Genomic DNA, 25,461 nt, shown 5'->3' with positions numbered 1-25,461 from the left:
TCACCTTTGTTTATGCACGAATAAAATGTTCCAGCATGATTTCATCATTGCCAAGTACAGCCACACAATGTTCATATTCTAACACCACAAACAATGGGGCATAAATAAAAGACCTGTTCACAGCATCCCTTTTCTAAACAGCATGCACAGATCACACTATTGGTGACCTGTGGCATGTCGGCACAGGTATTTGTCCCAACATCTCTGCACAGCAACCCAGCCGTCCTGGCGTTTCTTTTCACTGTAAAGATATCAGCGCCCTCTTTCCATGCCTCTCCGTTAGGCGCCTGTCTCTGGCAATTTTATGACAGCTCCTGGAAGATAAAAGAACAACAAAAAGAATGCAACTTCCAGTGATGTAGTCCTTATCAACTCTCAAGGGAAGAACTAGCCTTTATGATACCTTTGGTGTAATTGGGCCCATACAGCAAATTATTGGGCCTGAATGTCAAGGCATGTGCTGGAATAGCTGCAAAAATCCATATCTGGTCACTTCCATGGAAATGATTTCTTTTTCATCACATAATGTCACTTGTGGGTACTTGTATACCGAAGAAAGATAATGCTATTTTTTGTTTTTCACAATTTGATGTGACATGGGATCCAGTCCCAAGGACCATAATATCTGATTAAATAGGATTGCATTCCAGCCCGATCCATATATATTTGCAGCAGTGTGAGATTTGCTAGCTGTCATTAATGTAATGCTGGTATTTTACGCCTCGAAATGCTTTCAAACAAGGAAAACTATGGTCTTGTTTTCGCACTGCATGGAACTAAAAGCAAGACCTATTTAATCGTAGCTATCGTGCTACCAATAGTCGAAATCCTGTTCTATGATTGGTCGGGTGGCCATGATGAACTTGTGACGAAGAGCGTCTGACGTCACACTTGTCGACTACTGGGCTGGCAAAACGTTTTAACATCTCGGGAGTCGGCGGGGCGTTCATGAACATGGCGGCGCGCAGCGCAGGCGACATCATGCGAGTGCTTTGGTTTTTTAGATAATGTGCGGGCTAGTAGGGATTTAGCGGGACATTATTTTTTAGGCTTGCGACTTGATGATAGGTAACTGCTCCTAAGCTCACAAGCTTATATTTCTTCTCAAATTTGATGGGTACAGATGCGAGGCTAATGTAACGCTTTCCAGCAGTCAGTAGCTGGCATGAAACAGCCTAGCATCCGAGTGGGCGTGGCTTATGTTTGCCTACCAACGACACGGTAGCTGAAATGAAACGCGGCCCAAGAAGAAGAAAAGTTTGGCAGCATTTCATTGCTGAACACATAAGCTTACAGGCCCTGACGGTAGCAACATGACTTATTGGAAACTTTATCATTTATGAGGAGTGCCTTTGTGCGTACTTTAAGGGGGCCTGTCCCCACACTTCTGACTTGAGCTTTATTATGACCACTGTCATATCATCATAACCACCAAAAATCATACATGTCAAAACCATGTCAGCTTCAAATTGGATGTCATTTCTCAACATCAAAACAACGTCGGAGCTGACCAATCCCTTTTGCCAATTGTATTCTTAACATCAAAGGTGCAAATCAAAGTAGCCTAAACGTCATAACTTTTTGGTAAAATCCACTTTTTCTATGCAGACCGAACAAGCAATGATTATCTTGCAGTCTGCTACTGCTAGAAAAGCATCGCCGTCACCGTAAATAACTGTCCAACTTACTTGGAACCAAAGCATGGCAGACCCAGCAAGGAAACAGCTGGCGGCTGCAACCATCGCCAACCATGCTGTTAAGGCAAGAGAGGAAGTGAAGGAACATCTAAAAGGTGATCTATGGAAAAATAGGGGCTACTTATCCAAGCAATGTCAGGATTCGGTGAAAGGGGATATCAGCTTCTTAATATAATAGCATCAATATAGTATATTCTGCACCACCAGGCGGGTACATATCTTTGCCAATGCAGGTATAAAAACATAACCCATACACAAACATAGTGCGAGACAACAGATATACAAAGCACTCGTATATACAAGTACTGAGTGCCGATGCAAGGCACTCACCACTTGCTGCAACTAGCGGCTCAATGCCACCTTACACTAGAATCACGAAAAGGGAAACCCTGACGCCTTTAACATTACCTACAGGTTTACATAAGGCTACCGTACACACAAACGGCATCGTGCGTAACACACTTCAAAAAGGCTTTAATCCCCACAGCACATCAATAGGGTGGACGGAGCAAATACAAACGGCGCCAGCGACGCGAGTCAGGGCTGGCGAAATTATTTTGTGTCTTCTGCGCCACGCGTTCGTGGCACTTATAACAAACGTATGGCGATACACGGGGATGACAGGGCTCCGGGTGCGAATTAAAAACAAGCTTGTTATTGGCTTAGCGGGCGGCAACGGCCTGTTACCGAGAGACGTACTGGTTGAAGTTTGAACCGGTGTGTCGCTATGGACCACTCCCATTCTCAAGGCCCAAATGCGCCTCGAAAAGAGCCACTGTGGTAAACGCCATAGAGGTGAAACCACAAAGCTGCAATATTAAGTTTCGTTGAATTCACGAGATCATGCCTTTATATTCACATATGTTTTTGCCTAAACAGAGTGATTCAAGCTTCCATGGCATTTCTTACCCAAACCTTTTGGCACAGTAGCATGTTGCAATGATTGCAAAGTGCATACGTTGAAAAAGCAAGGCAAATAAAATGTACTGCTTTCATCATGGTGAGCAGGCAGTCAGATGTGATTTCTGGTGCGAGAGTGGATACTTCCAGTAAAAAAGCCAAGACAAACATAATTGTCAAGGCGTTCTTATCTGGCGTTCGCGAGTGCGATTTCCAGGTACAACGGCCGCCATTGGCTCTAAACCAATGTTGGTCAATATGCGATGACGTAATGAAACCATGACGCATTGAGGAGCATATTTACTGAGCAGAGAATTGTGCTGCAAGGAGCAGTCTTGTTCCATCAGTTGATGGCTGCTTCACTATCTTCAAAGGTAAAATATTCCCTTTAAGTTATTTGAATGCTTGTAAGAGGAACATGCTTAAAGTTATGCTCAAGACAAGGCTGGGGAACAGGGTACCATGTTCTTCGGTGTGAAACGACTTCGTCAGGAATAGTCGTAAGTGGTGGGGTTCATCGTTTTAAGTTATCTGAATCACGAACACTCGAATCCGCATCATCCATAAAATCGGTATTCGATCCCATTCCAAGCTGGCAGCCAATAATTGCTTCTTCCCTCTGCATACTCCTAAATGAGTTTGTGAAGAAAGCTGCGGTGCTCGAAAGACCTGGTCACAGATGTGTTTACCTGTACGCTGTAATGAAACACGCCATGTGTTTCCCAATCGCCTAATCACTAGCCACTTTGTTTATTCTCACAACCATGCTCGAACGCCTCCCATTTCCACCACAGACGCCAGTTTTTGTGCGAACATCGTTTAATGACAAGCAATCACAACACAATCACAATCAGCAATCACACACAGCCGACAACCACGAGGACCAGCCGCTACACCCAAACGCATCATCCTTCCTGCCAGGCCAACCACGGCATGGCAGAGCACATCGTCCGCAGGTGCCCACACATCGCACGCGGCGTGTTGGCTCTCGCGGAACTTGCGCGCCGTTGTGGATTCGTAGAATACCAATAGCGTGCACGCTGGATATAGATGGTCAGCCATCCGCATAAACCCGCGCGGTGCCGGCGCTCGCGTGGGAGATGGTGCTGCCATCGGCCAGGCTTGTCGCGCTCTGTCGCGGCCGGCCAACTGGCTTTTCTTCGGGTTAGTTAGTGACATCACATGTGATTCAACAACGAAATGATATCAGTTCGCCTCAGTCTGCTTGTACGTAGGCATGGAGAAGATGGGGTTGTCGGCGGCATATCGCGGGTCGGAGGAATCGTCACGTTTGAAGCGGTTGATCCAGTTGAAGAGCTTGTAAGCGAGGGGGTTCACCAGCGATTCGCTCACCTCCCGTCGATTGCATCCTGAGAGCGAATGGTGATTTAGATACAAGTGTCACAGATTCGTGCTAAAAAAGGTCAGGTCAGCAAAGAAATGCAAGCTGTGATGTCACCGACGGCTTTTTGCTGTTTCTGTGTGATGGAACCGGTCGAGCAGCATCGAGTAACAACTGAGAACACATCTGGTTCGCAACAGACACTACTGCTGGTCTACCCGTTTTGGCTATAGACCACTCGCACTTCGCAAGCTTCCCCATACCTGCGAACCATTATCTACCTGTGTTGCTGTCTGAATAATGTATTACAAGGCAGACTAAACTTGGGCCCTCATAAATTTACGAAAAATGAGACTAGCTCTATCAAAATTCGATCACAAACAAATCGAAGAGGCAATGTCAGGTGCATCGCAGTTGTCCGTACAGACCTGTTAACAGGCTGACGATGGAGCCGATGATGACGCACATGAGGCAGCCGATCATATTATACAACTGGTACGAGATGCCGTAAAAGTATTGGTGGAGAAAGCTGAAAAAAATAGCGGGCTGAAAGATGCATACCTTTTATGTCTTGGCGTCATTGTGTCTTGCTCGTGGAGTGAGCGTGAGAGTGAAAGTGAAAGTGAAAGTGAGCGTGAGCGTGAGAGTGAGAGTGAGAGTGAGAGTGAGATAGCTTTATTGAGAGTGGGATAGCTTTATTGAGAGTGAGATAACTTTATTGAGAGTGAGATAGCTTCATTGAGAGTGAGATAGCTTGATTGAGAGTGAGATAGTTTGATTGAGAGTGAGATTGAGTGTCAGTTGCCTTAGCCTTAAAAACGAGGGGAAATTATGCTTTAAGGTAGCCAAATATGTTTGGTGAACGCCGCCTAATCAGTTGATGCCTTCTTTTTAAGCTAACAAAACAAGCCGCTTCGTAATTAGGGAGCGTGGTAAGTCTCGTTATATTTTTAGCCAGATCCTAATGGCATGAATGTGCGTTCACCCAAACAGCAATCAATCCAAACTCTCAAGCCGCCGGGAATCTGCGTCAGCACCATACCTTTCATCCTCCTCCACTGCTGGCACTGGATTGGTGTCAATGGGTGGCGGCGTGGTGGATGAGACAAGCGACGTCATGTTGCCGGTGCAGCCGGCGATGGAGGTGGGCAGCGGCTCGGGTCGCTTTCCCGAGCCGTAGGCGCCGAACACCACCCACGTGCTGATGGCGCCGGCGGTCAGCATACCGACCACGGCACCCTGCCGGAACGACACGGTGCTAGGTCAGCCGAGCCCCAGTCGGTCGTGCGCTCGACCGTCCAGGTCGTCGCATGTTGTGTATGTGAATTGCCCGGTGGATGGAACTCGTACTTTTTTACGTTCGCAGTGTGAGGACGTGACGGTACGTCGGAGACCTGCTCCGCTCGGTGGGATTGGGCTATGTTGAAAAGATGGGTTCTATTTGTCTTTTTGAGCGGAACGTAAGCAGAGCGCGAACAGGAGTGGCACAGTTTGAGACCGATAAAGTAGCGAAAACAGGGTGGCGAATATCTCGTTTGCAGTGAATTCTGTTCTTGTGAATTATTCCATTCACTGCTCCAGTCATCTCCAACACAGTTACGTTCAAGGGCCAAATCGAGTTTGCTTTGAAAAAAGCTTTCTCCCATTGGAGGTCTGGTATGGCTGGTTACGCAGTACGACACTTTTCAGCGAGTTGTGAGGTAAATTCAATGTTTCTTCACGAAAACGGGTGTGTCAATGCAGTGATACGGTCCATGTAGACCCCATAGCCTTTGTATGTCAGTGGCACTCTATTGGCACTGAAATTGTTGAGGGGCATGAATTTTGCAGGGAGCTATGCTTATCGCATTTTGCCCATCTGCCACAGAGATACGGCTTTTGTTGCATTCCACAGGTAAATTTGTGCTTGCCTTGCGATCAGTTGAACTAAATTTCAGGCATAGTTAGCTAGGCACCATAGCCCTGAAAACATACCTATGCCAAACGTTGCATGGTATAAGCAATGTAGTCAATATTGGTGCACCTAATCTACAATGGCATGCTAAGTTTTGTATTAAAGGGAGTGTTCAATATTTTTATGGGGTTTTGTATTAACATGGCGATCTTGAAGATCATTCGGAGCGGTTCACAGCCCTGCCCTTCTTAAGACCTAAACCCGTCTAGTTCTTGAGCTCTACGCCCGCGGAGATGTGCAGGCTATGTCGGGGGCACTGTTTCAAGATCATGATCCAGGCATTCATGACGCCATAATCCGTCGTTAAAACGCTGCCATCATATGAGCCATGCGGCGATTACGGCCAAAACAAAACAATTGTCGAGTCGTTGATCTCTGGCGTTGGTGAGTACGACTTCCAGATAAAACATCCGCCAATTAACCCAATTAATGTCATCCAAGGTACGATGACATTACTAGACAATGACAGATTGTATAACATGGTTAATGAAGAGAGAAATTGTGTAGTCTGGAGCAGTTTTTCTACTTAAAAGCACACAAATCTTTATAACTGAGCTTACCTCATCATATCTGATGCTTGCCTCATGATCCTCAAATACAAGATATTTCCTGTATGACAGGTTCTTGACTTAGGTGGTCCATCAAAAGTACCTAGGACCTACCTAGTTAACACTCCTGAGTGAGAAGTAGTGTTAGGGTGTGCTTGAACCTTGGACTCACTGTACACTTCATAACTCTTGACACTGTTTAATCCTATTACTGGCATTCAGCCAACATGAATGCACTGATCGTTTCGCACATGTTGTCATACATTTGGAAGTAATACATTTTCAGGTACAATCTGCATTGTGAAAATTCACTGAATAGCCTGTCCAGCTTTTGACAGCAACAATAGTGCTGTTTCCAGCTATTAATCTCTGCGGAGACAAAATGTGCCGCCTAAGTAAATACCTATAGGATTATTAATATTGTGTAAATGTGGTGCCTGATACATGGGTCTTTTTAATCTGCTAGAGCTTCCTTATGCTGAGCATTTGACTTGTCTTCACCGGTCATTTAAGATGCCACTTTGGAGCGACGAAACAGATTGCGCAACTTGTGAAACCTATCAAAATGTGTCGATGGGTGCATGATGTGGCACACAGGCCATATAAAGACAACACAAAAAGGAAAGCCCTCGGTCAGAATTCGCAGCACACGTAGATGTCCGTGAAGTGGATGGTTTATTCGGCGATTTATATTGCGACGTGTTCTGATTTCTCTGATAGCACGTGAGATGGTCAATGATGCATGAAAACATCGATGATACCGTTTATTTTGCAATATCACGTGACTTCCAAGATGATATCAAGGTCAACTCACGAAAAACTCAATATCACGAAAAAACTACCGGCTGATGTAAAACTTTTGTGAATCAGAATACTCGCCACAGTATTTCGCGTCCGTAAACAATCCCGAAAGTTCAAGGTCACCTTTGGAGATCAAATTTACGCTCAAAGAATGGAGAGTTCCATGACATCAAAAAAATACGGGTAAATTTCAATGAAATGTCATTTTCGATGCTCTCGTGCCGCAGTTTATCATATAGCACGTTTTCAGAGAAATCGGATCTCGTCCCTGAATAAATCGTTGAACAAACCACCAACGTCACGGACATAGGTACCATGGAGATGATATCACAGGTGAACAAGATACATTCAGTTGTATTTGTCACCAAAGATTAGTAACATGCATTCATTTGTAGTTTACTGCGTCCTTTATTGCACTGACACTCAAAGAGTCAACGGTGATTCAATATCTGTTATTAATGGTCCTGCCTAATACTTGCCATCAGTATCACTACTATCATGTTTGCTTTCAGCTTGCGATACATTCATGCTTTTTATCCACGCTTTTCAATGGTCTAGTATGTGGTTTTCACACCCTCGGTGTTTAAAAACAATGCTCGTGATCACCAATGGTGCATACGCCCCGAAACGTGCTCCCCCAGTATTGTGTTTTCCCAGTTTTTTATCGATTTCTACATCCACCACCAAATTTTTTGGTTTTGATAGTGGTTAAATGATAGCTTAAAGTTGTCGACAAAGGCGAGCAATATTAATTCATTTGAAACTGTTCCCTTTATTTCATTGGCACTCAAAGGAACAACATGGGTTCTATGCGTGTTGCTAATAACTGTGCGTAATATTTACCATCGGCATCATTACAGCCAGCTTAGCTTTACAATGTCGGTCTAATTCGTGCATTTTTTAATCTAAATTTTGGATGGTCTAGTATGCGATTTTCACATCTGCGGCGCCTGAAAATAACGTTACCAATGGTGCTCAAGCTCCCTTTGTCCCAAGCCCTTGGTTTTGCTTATGATTCATTGATAGAAGTTGTTTAGCAGATTAATGGCACGTTGATTAATTTTTCTTTGAATGTACGTGCCTCATGTTTGACATCAGTGTCATATTGATCATTTTTGCTTTTCAGTATGGATCCGATTCGTGTATTTTTCTCTATATTTCTAGTGGTCTGGTATGTGGTCTTCACACCTGAGTGCCTGGAAGCAATTCTTATGATTACTACTGCTACCAAGGCCACCAAAAGTCCCCTCCCCAGGTCCTAAGCCTTTGGTTCCGATAATGAATGGGCATACCTTGGTCTGTGTTATTTGTAATCAACTTTAAGTCAGTCAACAAATAAAGTTACAACTCCCCATCGTGGCGGAATTTCTGACCAAAAGGTTAGAGATAAACATAGCAAATGTCACAATTCGTTAAGTTTGATGAGCCATTGGTAGCTATACCTTTGTCAACACCACATATAATTTTCTCAATGCACATCATTGTTTGCCAACAGCGGATGGGACCGCGAGTCGCTGAGCCAGCGCTCAGTGATGAGCGTACGCCCGCTGTTGCCAGACTTAACGCTGTTTCCAGATCTGTCGACCAGCTACATAAGGATTTAATCGTTTTTACGCTCCGTTCCGTTCCGTTCCCGTTCCGTTCAACCGCTCCGCTCCCGGTGTGACCCGCTGTTTAGCTTCACGCGTACGCCGTGTGCGCGAATGACTTACGCCATTCGAAAACCGATTCATAGTTGACCTATCTCCGACCCGTATGACAAGCACGATTCAGACACACAATAGCCGTAGCTTCGTTTTGTGGCATTAGATTAGGGACATGGTTACTCACCTTGCCATTCGAAAACGGATTTAAAGTTGACCTTTCTCTGACCTGTGAGGCAAAGCACGATTTAGGGGCACGTTTGTCGTAGTTTCGTTTTATGACATTAGGTCAGGGACATGGTTGCCTACCTTGCCATTGGAAAACGGCACAAATATGCCCAGACAGAAGACGCCCAGAATTGGACCGCTGAGGGCTCCATTAATGGCCAGCGACGCCTGGAGCACTCCTCCCAGTTGGCTGACCATAAAGGCCAAGCCAATAGCCAGACAGCCGTACAATAAGCCTGTAACAGAAAACATTGCACGATGCACTCGTACGAAGTGACAACGAGGCAATGCTAATGTCATGTCTAACAGTTCTGTATTGGCGACGCAGTCTCATTCCAGTTCTTGCAAACGTCTCATACAAGTTCATAGTCGAGTGGAGCTTGTTGTGGCTGACCTTGTGGCATTGTAGTTAGTGTAAAATACTTTGGTTACGGATGACTATGCGGGTTAATGCCGATTAACTAATTTTTACTGATATACTCATGATGACAATTCAACATTTCCACAAAGTTCCCCCTTGTTTGGTTGAACTGCCCGCGGACGTGTGAAACAACGCCCCTTGATTTGACATATTCGCACGATGCTTCGCAGGCAGTAAATAGGCTCTTACTAATAAGGCGTGTTGTCCACGACTGCCTGACTTCCGACATGTCTTTGAAGAAGCTGATGTTGCTGAGGAAGTCCTGCCACGTGATGGCTGCTAGCGAGTTGAGGCCGGACGAAATGGTGCTGAGCGCTCCAGACATGATGCAGGCCACAAAGAGGCCCGGCAGACCAGTGATGTAGGACATCTGGTCCAACACGAAGTAGGGCACCAGCTGAAACATCAGTTATTTTTGTAACCCTGGCGCGGCAGTTGAACATATCTTTGCTTTTGTGACGAGTGCAGATTGGTTTGCCAACAGCGTTTGTGTCAGCTTGCCACGTGGAATTTCCATTCTTACTGTACGTCATTATTCAGATTATGCACAGCCTTCCTCACTTCTGTGCCCCTGTTGAGAAGCGCTCCGACATGTTGTGCTCCGATGCAGTATTACACCCCGTAATCGGCGTCTCTGCATGATTCCAGCGTTGGGAAGACGACTAACGAAAAACATGCCTAAAAATAATCACAATAATTACAAAGATGAACAACCGCATGACACCACCTTTGAAATCAGCGTCGCTCGCTCACTAGGCTTCTGCTGAAGATGCAAACCATGCCACGGGTCTTCCTGTCTTAAGCCATAACCTCGCGAACTAACAACCTGTCGCAGTGTTGGTACTACCAGGCGATTGGCCTTTCTTTGGGTCCGTGGTGAGGATAAAACTGTGCAGAAATATTTCAGACTGCAGAGAAACCGCATGGAAAAAAGATACGCCATGAATCGTTGGAGACAATGGGGATGTGAGGGGGGTACAAATTTCTGCCCACTGAATCCAGGCACGATTTTTTGTCTCGCTTAGTCCATTTGGGTTCATCTGAACACTTTGGCCTGTTCGTGAGGTATGCACGGTTTGGTCGACAATCTGCAAGTTGTAGCATGTGATGGTTGCGATTCAAACGGAATGAATCCGACTGTGCGTCGCGTGCAAGCCTGAGCTGCGCGTTCAAATGTGTCAGAAGGTGCTGTTGGAGTCACTGTACCGCCCGCACCTGATCCTTCTTCTCAATGAGGCCCATCTTGAGCGGGTCGCAGTCGGCGTACGTGGCGAAGATGGCAAGGCCGGTCAGGCATGCCAGCGTAATGTACAGAATAATGGCCGGAGCATTAAGAAGACACGCCCTGCAACAGACGACTTAACATGTTGCATTGACATTTGAACGACTGGAGGTGCAAGTGCTGGGCAAGACTTGGCATTCAGTTGTATCATTTGTTTCGTTATTGATGTAAATTGGCGTTGTTAAAACTGTCAGAAGCAATGGTCAACCACTTAAACTACTTTCTTACTTGTTTCTAAGGATAACAACACCCCTGCCCCGCTCCACGGTCCTACTGAACTATCCAGTGCAGTGGAACACTAAATACATACTATACCGGCGCGGAACCTTATACGGCAAAACTTTCGTTGACAGTTGCAACTTGTGTCCAGGTCCGGCCGATATTGACTCACACTTTGGCGGCCCTGAGGGTAGGCAGACTCAGGTAGCGCTGTATGGAGCTCTGATTCACACCGAACACAGTTGTCCAAAGAAACAGAGTGCCGAAGAACAGGTTCCAGAAGTTGTGCCTGAAAGCGGTGTGGCGGTTGTCCCATCACTCGCAAACATCCACCAGACGTTTCGAGTGCTTGCCCAGGGCATATTCCTGCAGTTATCTGTAGCTTTTTAGTATAAATGGATGGAAAGTCACAAACTGTCCTATGTTGCACTTTGGACGGGGGATGGGTGCGGAGGGGGACACGGCACTGATGTATGCGGGCTAAGCGTTGGCGACCTGGCGTTGTTCTCATTTCTCAACACACAGTTCTCATGGCTTTGCCGGCTGCGGACCCCCCCCCCCCCCGTCGGATAAGCGTGGACAGCTGCATGCTGATATGATTTTAACAACTGGGTACTGTGGCAACGACACTGATGCGTAAGCATCATGTGCCGTAACTTTGTGGTGTGCTCCACGAGACAGTCATTACCTTTGCCAAGGGTTGAGGGTAAAGTCAAAGAATGTCATTCTCTGGTGTTCTGCGTTGATATAGAAGATATTGGTGAAGCCTCCCACGTTGATGGCGCCCTGGATGATGATGGCCACCATTCCTGCGGCCATGACGATAGCTTGCAGAACAGTCAGCCCAGACCACGGCCTTCAGACCTCCCTGAGAACCAGACTGCCAGATTATGACCTTCAGACCCTGTGGGACGAGACGCCAAGCTGTAGTCGGCATGCTTCAACATGGGGAAGCACTTCGCGGGCAAACGCTCGCCACGAACATGTGGATGAGCTAGAGATCCCGTGGGCTTCGAGTGGAGGACTCCATGGCCGCGACAAATCAAAAGGTTAGGGGTCTGATGTTCAAGGATCCTTAGGGAAGACCTCCTTCGTCTCACATAGCTCGAATAAAAATGAGTGTTTTGAATGAGAAACACTGCATGAGTTTATTTAGTAGATTAGAAGATCAGGCAGTAGCACATTAGTCCCCCCTACATGCTCAGCGGACGCCATATGGCAGCTCCGAGCCCCTCTGGCCGTTCGTTGGGTCCTTTCTGGCCAGTGGGGGGCGCACTGGTCGCTTGAAGGTCCATTGGTGGCCTCTCGCCTTTCAAAATCACTTCATAACACCAAGGGGATCTCGCGGCCACCCAAAGGCGGTTTTGCGGCTCCAGCATCGCATTGTGTGTTCAGGGTCCTTGGTATTCGCGGCCTCTATTGTAGCTGATGGGCCGTTTTATTTGCTCAGGGCCTTCTGGGACATTGAGGAGCCCCTATGGCTACTGAGGAGTTCCTGACCGGTAACATTCTTCTCTCCCTGCTCAGGGGCTTCTCTGGCTGCCCAGGGCCACTTCAGTCGCCAATGGGCACCTTTGATTGCTCAAGGGACCCTTTTGGCCACATAAGTGTTCATCCGGCTACTCAGGGTCCACTAGCCTGTACAGCGGCCCGTTTGGTCGCCAGGGCCATTTAGCTGTGCACGCGCGACCCTCTGTACACCCGAAAGTGCTATTATGTGCTCAGGACTGCTCTTCGCCACTCCTATCGCTCAGGAGCCCTTCTGGCTGCTCGTGGGCCTTTTCGGTGTCTTGTGTGTCTTTCCAACCTTTTTGGAGACCTCTAGACGCCCAATAGATGAGTAAACGTCTAGGACTCTTTGTTCAGTCAGCCGCTTGCCGTTCAGGGGCCTGGTAAGCCAGCAATGGACGCTCTAGCCTACCAAGGAACCCCCAACAACCGATGTACCTCTCTGGCTTCTCAGGGCACGCTAAACGCTCAGGGCATCGGCTGAAGATCCCATGGGGTTCGGGGGACCACATCCCTTAGCCCCGGAAAATCTCATGGACCGTTTGTCTTGAACCTGGGGTTGCGATGTGTCCAAAGCAGGGCCTATGAGAGTCCAAGTTGGAGGTACGGTAAGTCCAGGTTGTCCCTTTTACAAGGCTTTTAACCTTGAAGCTTCTAGAGCTTCAGGGTTGTTTTCGAGTCGCACAGCGCGTAGAAAAAATGTCACAAAGGAATACAAAAACCGAAACACGGTTTTGTGCCGAAAATGAGGCTTTCAGATCCATACCCTACTCTGCTGGAATGCGCAAACGCGGCAAAACTGGATGTCCAGACTGACGGACCGACCGGCGGAATCCGGGTGCGGCCCACATAAATCTGTGATGTGCTATGGCCCTTGAAATGCTAATGATACCCATTGATAAGTCAATTCTAGTCTTAATGTTTTAGACGGAATCCTGCTTTTAAAACGGCGTTGCTGGTAAACTAGGGCACATAAGGTTCTGAAAAAGATAGGTGATTTGTGGTGGCCGCTATTGGAAAGGTTAACGATACCCGTAGAGATCCAATTCCAGTTTGAATAGTTTGGTACTTTAAGAGGTGCAAAAAGGTGCAGATAATACTCAAATTGTTGTGGCTATATAAAGTAATTGTGGCTATATAAAGTAATAAAGTATAAAGTAAGTAACACCATGAACCATGTCCTGTCCCTCGACCCTCCCATTCCGAAGGGGACATGTACCATCGCCCCAAGTCCTCAGTGAGCACATGTATCGCCATGTCCAACTCGCCCTCATGTGCAAACAATTATGATTTGCTTTGGCAGTGAAATAGCATCCCACATCCGTCGAGAACTATACGAACAAGCCGCCATGCAACTCACGAACGTGGTGTAGAGGGTGCCGACGACTGCCGTACCGATGATGCTGGCCTCCAGGGACAGAGTGGTGGTGAAGCTGAGAGCGAGGCTGGGAGCGTAGAGTGCGATGGCCATGTAGAGAGACGTCCGGACGAGGGTAGATCAGCACGCACAGGGCTCGCAGGACATTGTTTTCAAACCTGGAAAGAGTTAGAGGTTATGAGATGGTTTGTACTGTCAGGTTATTTAACCTGTACACATTTTCCGTGCATACCTGTACTTAGCTGGAGGTTAGGAGATGGTTTGTGTGGTCAAATCATGACAACATCTCAGCGATTTGTTTCATGGGGAACATTGATGCACGAGAACATAAATTTTGGTGCCAGTCATTACTTTATTAGCGACATGTTCTCTTTTTCGAGAGATACACCACTTAAAGCACCCTCACGTGGTGTTCCTTTGTGTTTGGCTACATGGCTGCTGGCTCTAAGTAATACGTGACGAGAAACACAAATGGGCTTGAGATATTTGGTTAGCGATGTTCTTTGTCGTGTTAGATCCAATGTAACGACTTTTGGACATTTGCTGTGCTGCAGTGCAGTCATAGCCACTACCCATAAAGAAGGCCAGTTCGAGTGCAGAGTGCAAGCTAGGGTCATTAAGACTCTAGGCAGCGGAGTCAAACGAGCCTTTCAATATTGCCATTTCGTGAGGGGGCGAGCCCACGGAATCTGTAGGTGCGCCCCTGACCAACATTGCTGCCCACGTAAATCTGAATATGAATGTACTGCGTATTACAGCATTTTCCCCATACTACCCACAATATTTCTCAGCCAAGACTGCCGGCACGTATAGTTATAACACATATGGGACCAGATCCGACCAGCGGACGCCGTCGGCACGTGCAAAACACCACCCAGTAAGGTGGCGGCTAGCTTTGGCGCTGTAGTACGTAGCGTGACATAGCTGAAAAACTTCCACCACGGCGACGGAAAATTAAATAACTGTAACTCTGCAGCCGACCTTGAAGATGCTTCAATTGAAATGAGCACATGTTAGCTCGCCGATTCCAAGAACAATCAACAGATGAAGCTGTCGAAATAGCACCCCATTTTTTCTTTATCTCGCTGAAAGTATCAGTTTGAGATTATCTTATACCCCTAATTCAGCCGTTCCATTTTTAGAACGATTAGAGCAACGGCCGAGAAGTTGAAGCCTCGAGCATTTTTAGGAGATCGACTAACATGCGTAATTTTGAAAGTCCGTGGCTCGAATAATTTTATCTAAAGTGTACAGAATTGAACTTCCAGTAATCTAATGCGTCTTTTGGCTCTTTTAAAATTTGTGTTTACTCAAATTGTACTTAACTCGAGGGGAAAATGTCAAATAGCTTTCAATACGAACTGTATTTGCATATTCATATCTGACTCTAAACATGTGCACCCGCATCAGTGCGCGTAAGCTGCACATGCAGCGAATCACATGTCACCATGAGTCTATGCAATGGCGTGGTATAATGACTTGACTCGAAAAAATCATGCAACACAGCGACTTAATGCGTGACATGATCCACTCATCTGCGAGTCAACTCCTTCGACATGCTGACTTTCGCCCACATATTTGGTCTCCGAAAGCTCACAGTCACATATACTGTCCAACCGTTGCCACATGTCCCGCGTCGGTGGACAGATGGCGAGCCCTCAGGGTCATCGATGTCACTGGTAAGAACTTTTGAAGGCTCTGTGTGCCCTTCACCGTGATGGCTTTAAAAACCGCTCTGTGAGGCGGTTCGCGACGCTCGGCACCTCCTCTTCAGATGCACACATGACCATGATTTTGCTGACCAGCTTCTTCGACAGAAATCTAAACACGTCCCCCGCCGTCATATTTGCCCATCTTGGGTGCGCCTGAGGTTCTCTCGCGTTATGCACGCTTAGTCGTGCCCGCCGCAGGCCTCCTTACCATGCGACGTGGCAAAAATGTTCCCCACAGGGCACCCGAAAGTCGGCTTCATGGTGCCACACGTGAATGAAGTTGTACTTATTTTTGTATCTAGCGGCATTGCCGTCCATGTGATAAAGGCTGTTGTGCTTGGACACATAGGCGCGAAGATCTGGTACAAGTCGTTGCAAAAACGCACGAACCGTAGTGTTGTTATGCTTTGTACCACCAGAGATGAGACAGTAGCTGCGATGGCGCAGCACACGTTCCTCCCGTCAGCACGCTACGAACGGGTGCACAGTGCACTGAGGACAGTCCAGTGGAGGCCATGTGCCGCGTCTTGCAAAACGAATGGGTAATTTCAGAGAAGTCGCGCTGAGCAACCACTTCGCCCGTCGTTGGCAGCAGCCTTTAGGTGGACAAAACACAGACCCTGCCATGAGCTACAACGTGGTGTCCGGTAAATTTGCTGCGATTTGCTGGCTAAGAGATCTCATGATGTCTCCCTTTGTACCGATGATTTCCAGTAGCGTACAGAAGTCCGTACCCACCCACTGTTTATGCCGAATCTCACCATCCATATCACCATCAGTGGTTGTGCCCTCTTTGTCGCTATCTTTTGAGTTGTCCGAGAGGATATAACAAATCCATTAAAAGTCGAGCTAAGAAAGTCCATTACTTCCTTCCCTAACCTGACAGTCCTCACAATCCTCCATCATGCGGCCACAGTTTCCTGTGTCGCATACAGCGTGATTAAGGAGTTAACTATATTTCAAATCAGGAACGCCGGGAGTGGATATGAGCAGTGTTCAATTTTGGTAATATGTACACATACATGCCGGGTGCGAAGTGCAGGAAATGTTGAGAAACCAATAGAAGCCTTTTATTCTTGCTCGTAGACGTCATACACTTCACGTAAGTTCTCCAAGACAAGTCTTTTTTTGCACTCTGTTCGTGGTTCCATCGGAGTTGCTGGACTGTTGCACAGTCGCGCTTACCCGAACACCCGGTTCGACCCGCAAAAAAGTTTTACATTCTCTTTGCGTCAGGAATGCTCAGGTTTTTCTGACCTCCGGCAAGAGGTCATATGGCCTTTTTAGTTGACGACTCTTCCCTGCCCATCTACACGGAACCACTCCTTGTTTGTACCCCGCCGGACAAGATGCAACTCTTCGCCTTCGTAGCTTTTTTGCGGTGCGAGAAGTGGGCTGGAGAAGCAGCCCATCGACCATCCGCTTGTGACTCGGAAATGCTGACCTATGCTTTCCTTCCAATTCATCAAAAGCTACAACGTACGCAACGTTTCCCTGTCATTCGCAGTGGCGTCACCAGGCTGCCCTACTTGTCCCACCCCCCTCCCTCCTCCGCAACTTTGTGGTACTGCCATGATCACTCGACCGGGCCCTGTGTGAAGATGAGAAACGTGAACGGTGCTATTTTGTACCTGACTAGGATTTAGCTTGCTTATTTTTATCTTACCGCAATGCAATTTATGCTCAATTTTGCTGGGAACGGAGGGACCCCTATTACATTCGTATACACTTGTACCATGAGCATACGGTGAAATGATGCATTTTCCCAACCAATAACATGCTTGACGACAATGGCTTTTGCTCCAGCGATATTTAAGAAATCGCTAAGATAGCCCGCGCATGGCTGGTTTGGAACAAATGTGTAAGATTTTTGGAACAAAGACGCAGTTTTCTTAGTTCTTCCGGTCATAGAAAAAATGCTTCGCAACTTATGCGGCAAAAATTAACATTGTAAATGTCCATACGCTCAAAATAGGTCACGTAGCTCTTGGCCACGCTTTCACGGCCTTGAAAATTAAATGAAGAAAAATTCGAAAGGAGTCAAAAGATACAATGCTGCATAGCAAGTTAGCAATGCGTAGCTTGGTGTCATTTGAATAATTATTGGTCGTCTTATAGGCACTCTAAGAGGTCTTTGTTTGCTGGCCGTCTCAAAAATACCCGAGGCCATTTAGCCCTTTCAGCATTGCTCCGCTTTTCTCAAAATTGTACACTTGGTTTCAGGGCATAAGACAACCCCCTGTAAGAATTTTAATCAAAATATGAAATTTGGGTGTTATACCCTGTCGCTTTGTCTTGGAATGTCTCAGCTGCGTAGTTGAGTGAAGGTAAGGCTGCATTAAGTCTCATAAAGGGTAAAAAAGCTCCTCAAATAATGAAGAACCAGGCTATTGCAAGGTTGCAGACATCAAATATCTCAAAAACAAACGTTCATCCAAAGAACTTCTGCATCGCTCAGCGCTGGCCTTCTGGTAGGTTGTGCGTTATGCACCGGATGTTTACCAAAGCAAACCTTGCTTTGGAGCAGAAAACTCGGAGTCCAGCTTTAAGCAAGACCTCAGAGGTTACTTTTCGGTTAAACTTCCAAACTAGGATAACCACAGACCTGGAGTAAAGGTTATCGTCACACCATTGCAACTGCAATAAACTCGATGCACCTGAATCAAATAATTGCATCTACGCAGCACAAACGTCGCATAAAGTGAGTGTTTAACCTTGGCATGCTTTCTTGGCGTATTTAAAAACATACTATAGTCATGCTATAAAACAAACTTCAGGACTAGTTACACCTACTCATGAGGCTGGGTGTTGTCACTGCAGCACGGTCAAGACATAATTAAGATATCAATTTATATAATTTTCGAGTCCAAATTACGCCGTCAACGCTTTATAACAGTACTACGCTTCTCCTGCAGCTTGCGCGATCGTTGTCGTCATGACAACCGCCGTAGCACCTCCATCGGTGCAAATTCAAGAACATTTGTAATCGGTCCAGCGGGCGGCACGGGGCCGTTAACGAGTGGCGCATTTATTGAAGTTTGAACCAGTACGTCACTATGGACTATGTGAACTCTCATTCCCAATCCCAAAGTACGCCTCGAAAAGAGCCGCTGTGGTAAGCGCCAGGGTGGGAAATGAAAGCCTTAGTATGATGTTTTAGGTAGAATTCGCAAGGTAATATCTTCATGTTCACATGTCTATTTTTCTCAACATAGTATTTCAAGCCTCCGTGAGATTTGTTACCTCAATATTGGGACAAATCAGCGTGCTGAAACCATTACAGAACACATCACGTCGTACAAACCGAGGCAAACTAAATGTGATACTCTCATAGTGGAGAGGAGAGAGTCCAATAAGATTTCTCCTGCAGGAACGGCTACTTTAAACAGAAATTCTGAGCTTTTCAGAAGGATTTGGTGAAAACTGGTATTACTGATCAAATCATACGTGTCTGATCCAACAATAAGTGGAGGACACAAGGTGGCACGCTGTATCTAAGCCGAGTCTGGAAGGACTGACCAACGTGACACACGTGTGTGAAATACACAACGCTCAGCACTGCATGCTCAAACTAGTGGTGAGCTGGCCTGGCCGACACGGCTGGTCGTCACTGACCTGAACTCGAGGTACTCGTAGACGGTGGTGATGCCACAGCGGTAGAAGATAGGCACGAAGAGGATGGCCACGGCCGGCAGGAGGGCGGCGTAGGCCAGCACGCAGATCCAGTACTGCGCGCCGTTCATGTACATCTCCGCCGGCGAGCCTGCCCGAAGGAGCGCAGCTCGGTTAGTACGACATCGCTCCTGCACGTGAGCGGACGACGAGAATCCAGCTCGACATCGAACGAGCAGGTTCCATTTCCCGCCGGTGTTTGCATTTTGCGCATTGTTTGCCCGCCGGTGTTGGTGATCTAGAGAGCTCTCGTTGTGTTTTCACCAAACGTACTGAAACGGCAGGAGGAGCCCGCAGGACGTTTCCGGGCGCACATGCTGAAATATGGGAAAGTCATTCCGCCGTTGCAGACCCAGACCCCATACGGATGTCTGTGGTGCTGTGAAATTTATACGGGCGCGTCCCTGAGAAGTGCGGTTTGCGGGGGGATGGTGTAATCGAGTGACATTTGAGTGTTTCAGTTTGTAGTATACTATATCAGCTATGGTCTTCATATCTTGTAATTCGTAAAGCACATGATATGTCAGATTTTATGTCCACGTTATGCTAAATAGATAAATATAATATTTTTAATTAAGGCATATATACTGGACTTCCACACGGGATCGAGCGATATTTGATCCTGGATTCCCTTTCCTAACGTCCTCCGGCCCGTAGCACGACACTTATACATCTGGTTCTCGGCCCTGTCTTACCCAGAATGAGGATGGCTGACAGAAAGCTGACCATGATGGAGACGGCCACCGGTATGATGGACATCTTCCTGCCACCGAGCAGCAGGTCTTCGTTCGTATGCTTGCCGCGGATGGCATGGTAGACGCCGATGAGCAACGATAAGAGGAGAACACCTCCGAACACGCAGTAGTCGACGATGCTGAAGGTCTGGCGGGTCGTCATATCGTCCGCCGGGTCTGAAAGGTTGGAACGAGTTAATGGCCCCGCACCGCAGAGATAGATACGAATGTGGTTGGGTTCTATCCGACTTGGTGCTGCCAAAGTGACTGGCATCCCGACCCATATCACCGGCTTCAGAATGACTGGATGTAGCATCAAAAGCCGGAGTACTGCTTCCTGTCTTCTCAATTGTTTGCAAGCCCACCTGCTCCACCAGTGCTGGGTTTGTTCTCGTCAGATATCACGTTGCTGAAATGTGATGGTTGAATAGGTAACAATGTTCTAAAAGTAGAATCCCACCTCTACAGAGGCGGATCCAGAGGAAGTTTTAATGTTAGAATCGCATTTCTACAGTAACGGATCCAGAGGTAGAGGCGATGGGTCCAAATTACCCTCCTCTGGCCGAAGCGGCACCAAAATCTCGTGGTGAAGGGGCACCAAAACCCTCATTTTTATGCATAAAATCTTTATGTTCAGGCTACACCAAAGGGGCACCGTAAACAGCCGTATGTCTTAAAGTTCAACATAACAATACAAGAAAATTGACCTATAGAAATGGGGTGGACTAAATCCAACGGTCCATTCTGGCGGGAGATATTTTACCCATTGAAAAAAGAAAATAAGATGGCCCGCATCCCGGGACCTATTTGTAAAGGTAGGAGGGGACACCGAGCTCTAGGGGGCGCGACAGTGGAATTTGGCCCCTCCCTTGATAAATCCTGGATCCTCCCATGCATCTCCATCACAATTCTGTATTCGTGCATATTTGAAGGTTGTGTTGTAGTGTAATATATCATCGCTCAACTGAGTGTTTGACAAATTTTAATATATCAATTAATCAGCATCCAGTTAATCATGTTGTGATGTTTCGCTGTAATCGCTATTTTCGCTGTTGTGAGTTCCCTTTGTAACGCTGCACGCGATCGCATATGATAAAAACTCATCACTAAACCGTCCTGCTTTTGGTGATTTTATGATGCCTACAGCCAATCTTTTCTATTGCATTGCCAACACAACAGCAAGTGTAACAGGGACTTCACACAGGTGATGTAGTCGGGAGTCCACGAGCATGCAGTCACGCCCATCTTAAAATATGCATTTTAAAAACTTTTGTGTCGGAGAGGATCCTATCATCAGCATTGGGCCTTCTGAGATTCGGGTGGCTTGAGATGCAGAACAAAATGCAGAGTACAGGGAAGCATACTTGGCGAGGTCATGTCTGAGATGACAATATGAGTGAATGTAAGGCACGTGTCAGTTTTCTTAGACTGGCAACTAGCAGGAACACAGCTAGCCGAAGACCGGTGATGCCGACGTTTCGGCACTTTGATCAGCCCGCACTTTGTGGTTGTTTCGTGCTCTTTTGGATATGCACTCTGCTTAAAGGGACCATTTTACATTTGTTTAGGGTGATGAAATACCAATCTTGTATAGGGTAGTGAAATCGCAATCATGTCTAGGGCAATGGAGTAGCAATCTTGAAGACCATTTGGTGCAGTTCACAGCCCTGCCCTTCTTTAGACTGGAATCCATCTAGCTCCTGGGCTGCACAATCGTAAAGGTGTGCAGACTACTTCTTGCCGACTATTTCAAATTCACCCAGGTATCCATGACACCATAGTAACGCCATTCAGATCCTGCCTTTCTATCGATGATCGGTCAATGAAGGCTAAGACAAATATCGTTCATAAGTCGTTCATATCTCGCGTTTGTGAGCACGGTTTCCAATTCTAACGGTTGTCAATTGGCTCTCAATCAATGTTGTGTGAGGCGCGATGACCGTGCCAAACATCGACGCATTGAGGAGCATATTTACTAGATAGAGAAATTGTGTTGTCTGTAGCAGTCTTTCAGCTTAAAAGCATGCCAGGAATATTCGGGAGCTTTTTGTCATCATGTCGGTTGCTTGTTCCAATATTTCTAACTGTGGAAAATGTACTTTAACGCTGTCGGCTACAGCAACGTTTGCAAATACCAGCCCTTTCGCATAAACAACGGTCCGTCAAGCTGTGCGCGCCGCGTTACCAACGTGCTCGATGCAATCTGTCTGATTGTCGATGCAATCTGGAACGCACCATGAAGAGTGAGCGGTGTGAAGGGCCGAAAGGGGACATGACGGCACTTGTGGGTGGACGGTGCCACTTGCGGTTAGTGGGAAATTCTGGAAACGCTCCTGAAGTATCCTTGTGTATGTGCACAAAACAGTAGCGTATTGTGTGTAACCTTTTTTGCGATTAGTGACGACGTGCTTTTAGACGGAAAATCAATTAAGAACTTAACTAACTTTAATGCTGAGACCATCTCTTTGTCAAGGTCACGCCGGTTGCGTGCTTTGCTCAGACGCTGCAAAACATTTATCGTAAAAATCGCACAGATACTTTTATTCTGGTATCACGTCGAGTGTGGGTTTGTCACGCAGTAGACGTTCCTGAACGCGGTCCTTCATTGACTTGCTGTGTCTCGACGCAAATTCGGCGACTACCAGTCGACAGCAAGACACGCGTACACTCCCGGAGCCATATCTCTACAATGAAGTGCCGTAACGACACACAAGTTTCACAGCCACATAGATTGTTGCCTGGTCCATCGGATAAGTGTAAGCTTTTGGCGCCACATGACACATGGCACGTACAGACATGTTGGAAAGCCGGAATCAGCCGTTTTTGACGGCTTTTTACGTTTGGGTCACATCTCGACTCCCAGAGCAGGTACAGGCATGAGTTTAGTTTCCCAACATTCGCAATTGCGGTGCGTACAGTTTCAGCGTGCGTCGCAAGATTTGCAACGCACCATTGCGCTGGAAATTGTAAGACAAGTTGCGAGCTGCTAAGTTTTAAAAGTTGGTGGCAAATGCCATCCGCTACCGCCAACTACCGCCAGCAACTGTCAGGGATGGAGTACTGAAAACTGAAAAAACGTGCTGACCAATTCATTCTGTCTCCTTACGACTCTTTTGCTGATCACATTTTGAAATGATTTAATCGCAAATGAACCAAGACTAATGGGTTGCATGCCAGGTTGTTAAGTCCCAACGGAACGTAAAAGCCCTACGGAACGGAAAAAACCCAAGGAACAAAGGAAACGGCGCTGTCCCGTCTCCCGCCGCCATTGGTGGTGGTTTGAAGTCCAAACAGCCGCCTGTACCCGTGGTTTGTTGCCGTATTTCGCTGCCTCCGACCAGTTATGCCATCTCGCACCGGTATCTCAACAAGTCGTAGCGACCCGGGAGTGGCACAAAAAGACGAGCCACGCAAAAACCGCGTATCACGTGCCAGGCGCACAAGCATGAGTTTTCTCTCCTCCACGGGCTTACACGTCTTGTGCCACATCTGGACACCCAGGACACGGATACGCTTGGGAGTGGCACGCTCCGATAAGGAATATAACGGGGAAGATGACAATGATTTATCACCCGTGTCACGTCTCATAGTGGCCACGAGTTGAACTATGGATTTGGCTATTTTCGACGGGTGTACACGTTTCCGCGATATCGCGGCAATCAGGGCGCGAAGTGACCTTAGAGCAGCACGCTTCAGTAGGCTATTGAATGGAAAGTGTGCCCTTCCAAATGCACAGTCCCACGTACCACGTGTCACGTGCACACGTGCTGGCAAGATGGATTTTTAAGCTTATGCCCATTTTCACGTTTTGCACCACATCTCGACAGTTATGTCACCAAGCGATTCGTGTCAGGCATGTATCAATAGTGAATCGAGTGGGCTATTGGATGGCACCAAATTTTCAATCACACGGGCTACGTGTCGTGTTTAGACGAGCCGGCGAGGTGCATTTTGCTGTTTTCAACTGTGTTCGCGTATTTTGCCACATCTCGGCATCCATGGCTTGGAGCGGCACGGAAACGGTATGCATTGATAAAAAATGTAACTGACAGTCGCCTGGTGAAAATGTTAGGTCACACGGGTCACGTGCACACGTGCCGGAAAACGGATTTTGTTTTATTGGGGGGTTTGCACGTTTTTTTCGGTGTCTTGGGACCCAGGGACACGAGAGCATCATGCCTCAATAGACAATGTAGGGGGCAATCGCGTGGTTCACAATGTGATGTCGCGCATGTCGCGCGTACACTTGCTGTGGAGATGCACCCTGCCGATTGTGTAGGTTTTCATTATTTACGCCCAATTTTCGTCCCCAGGTTACGTAGCCACAAGGACTTCTGTTCATCTTGTCTCTTGTTATTCCAACAAGCAGTACATATCTGGAGACCGCCGACCGGCGCGAGGAGCACCAGCCAGAGACCAGCGATCGATTCGCGGCTCCAACCGTATCATCGCAGCTGTTAACGAACGCGCTGCACACAAACCGCAGCACCTGTGCGTGGCGCCCGGGCAGTAGCGCTGTAAAAAGGGAATGTGGACCGCGGGCGGCTAGGCTATGGATCGAGGGCGAGAATCTGGCCAACGGGCTGGAATCTGGACGGCGAGCCAGAGTGAGCTAAGGCTGGAACCCGTTTTTGTGCGGTATATTATTATTGCCGTGTTCGGCTCATTTATGAGATTGTCAGAAATCGGAACAAACTCGATAGCCACAACTGCGGCTCCTGGCACCACACAGTCGAGTGAATGGACGGGAACGAAACTTCTCCCACATACGTCTCGCGGCATCGCTCCTACTTACCATATCGCCGGTGGTTGCGTGGCCAACCGAGAACTGCCAGGCTGGGGTTTCCAACCCTACCGTTATCGCCCGGTAAAAGCTGAGCGCCGGCCGCTGCACAACGCCTTCCCTTTCACCGGTCTACCCTCTAACCTGGCACTGTCAGGTCATGGGAGCGTTTCCATTTCGTCTGCCGCACTCACCTGATGCTGCCGATTCACTTGGACTCTTCCCCCTCGTCCGCCCCTCCTCACCTGACACTGCCGAGCCTTCTGAAGTCCCTCTCGGCTGTATCCGCGTCACCACTTGTTCGCAGTCAGTCCCCAGTCCAACCTCGCCGTCGTCTCCTCACACGGCGACTCGCGCGCTCCGCGGTCCCACCCAGCCGCCGCGCCGGGCGCCCGACACCGTCTCTGGCCGCGGCCGGTGAGCTGCCCGTACGCGGCTGTTGTGAGCCCGCCGCTAGCGCCGCGCCGTCACGCGCGGGCGCGAGTGCGGCGCGGGTTCACGCTGCTCCGTGCCGTTTACTGCCCGCAGCCGCGTCCGGAGTGGTCAAACAGGTTACTGGTCCGCGCCGACGCCTCGCTGCCTGTACGACCAGCGGTAGCGGAGGTCTAGAGGACGCCCCAGTGGTTGTGTAGCCAGCG

The 25,461-nt window shown here is 47.7% G+C and overlaps 1 pseudogene; it reads right to left on the bottom strand.

Annotated features, from left to right (window-relative positions):
• Positions 1 to 3,120: 3,120 nt before the first annotated feature.
• Positions 3,121 to 25,214, bottom strand: LOC119101529 (sodium-coupled monocarboxylate transporter 1-like; annotated as a pseudogene).
• Between the last annotated feature and the right edge of the window lie 247 nt (positions 25,215 to 25,461).

This window comes from Pollicipes pollicipes, unplaced genomic scaffold (assembly GCF_011947565.3).
Source record: "Pollicipes pollicipes isolate AB1234 unplaced genomic scaffold, Ppol_2.1 Scaffold_4881;HRSCAF=5763_pilon_pilon_pilon, whole genome shotgun sequence".
NCBI lineage: Eukaryota > Metazoa > Arthropoda > Thecostraca > Pollicipedomorpha > Pollicipedidae > Pollicipes > Pollicipes pollicipes.
This window is presented reverse-complemented; position numbering and strand designations above follow the sequence as displayed.